Below are 1907 nucleotides of genomic sequence, written 5' to 3'. Positions count from 1 at the left end.
TCACCTTTTTGTTGTAACACTTCTGTTTTGCTGTGCATCTCCTCTGAAACACGCTGGAACAATCGACAATTTCTTGTCTTCATTGATAGTATTCCTTCAAGTATTTCAAAGAAACAAACTCCGAATCCAGATAAGGCTGTGGACGTTTCAGAATGTGTATCTTTCAAACTAATAAATCTCTCTTTCTACATCTTTCCATCTTTTCTCTCTTTCCCTCTCTATCCCTCCTCTCTCTCGGGCATATCGAGAGGCAGTTCTCTCTCTCTCTCTCTCTCTCTCTCTCTCTCTCTCTCTCTCTCTCTCTCTCTCTCTCTCTCTCTCTCTCTCTCTCTCTCTCTCTCTCTGTAGAGGCAGTGTTGCTAGCACGGCTGTAACTAAACCTAACGTCAGGTTGCTAGTGTGATCGCTCCAGGGAATTGCGAAGACTCAGGGAGAGAGCCATTAGTGATGCGTGAACCCACAAAATGAGTGACACTGCTTCGGTGTGCAGACGTGACTATGTGGGCTATGTAATCTAGACAAGGAATGTCTTATGAAAGGTGCCCAATGTTGTGCTTCTCTGTTGTTCTCTATTTCTTAAAAAAGCTCTTGAAATCATTGGGGGGAATAGAACATGGATGGACCTCTCCAGGGTTTCTCTAAGATTTCTTCTTTAATATTTTTGTATTTTAATATATGCTACTTTTACTGAATATAAACGATCACTACACTGTACTTTGTATGTCATTATGCTCATCAAACGTCTTAACGCAGCAGCAACAGTAACGAACACTTGGGGGGGCTACACTACAGTCAAATTTGGGTGCGTTGATTCCTGCAGAATATTATACGATCCCTTGAGTTTCTCTCTGTCTCTATGAATGTCAGTTCAGTTTGCGGTGGTTTACAGTGATTGGCATGACAATATTAACTAGTGTTACCGAATATTTGGTGCAATTTGACTGAGAAAAAGTAACAAATAGAAAAATAGAATTAACATCCACAGCAGCAAAACAATTGCTAGTATTACTACAATTTATGCTGTTTCTATCACTAAACATTTTTCATTACAATTACTACCACCACCACCACCACCTACTACTACTACTACTACTACTACTAATAATAATAATAATAATAATAATAATAATAATAATATCTAAAAGGACTGAAAAGTTAAGTGAGGAGTGTTTTGGGGCATGTCTTTTATTCTCTGAAGGGCTGAATTGAGAGGATTTCCCAGAACACCAAAAGAATCCCCCATAAATGAGGGAAAAAGTTGACTTGGGGTGTCCTCTGCTGTTTTCTTCATTATTGCAAAGCATGAAGTGATTTTCTTCTTTGCCAAGTTTGAACATTAAATTCTTTCCACTGAACACACCCAGTCCAGACGTGCAACATAACATGTATCACCCGTCTGTGAAGAACAAGAAAGAAAAGTGAACCTCTTGCTTCTGCCTAGAAACTACAGATTAAATTCTAATTTCTTTTGACAAATAATTTGCTGGTGGCAACCCCATAGACCTTCTGCCAGCCTACAGTTCAAACCCTGCTTTCTGTAACACATTTTGCAGCAGAGAAGTAATTTCTTTCAGTTGTATATTAGAAACCTGGAACAACGTTGTCAAGTTTGTTTGTAAAAGTCTGTTGTGGTAGTTTGGTATTTTCTCAGCAGACGAAAAGTACAGCTTCATCTGTCACACAGTGACTACACACCTCACACTACACCACACATTACACACCACACACTACACAGCAGATCTTTTTATGTGTCTTGGATCATTAGTGCTTTAAAATGCAATAATGTTTCTCTGGAGTATGTTTTAGGTATCATCTCTCTTTTCCACTGTCTCCACTGTGAAACATATATTGAGATTAATAATACTCATACTCAGTATGTATGTGTATAATTTACATTATATTTTTAT

The sequence above is a fragment of the Electrophorus electricus genome, chromosome 8 (genome assembly GCF_013358815.1).
Source record: "Electrophorus electricus isolate fEleEle1 chromosome 8, fEleEle1.pri, whole genome shotgun sequence".
NCBI lineage: Eukaryota > Metazoa > Chordata > Actinopteri > Gymnotiformes > Gymnotidae > Electrophorus > Electrophorus electricus.
Note: the sequence above shows the minus strand (reverse complement) of the source record.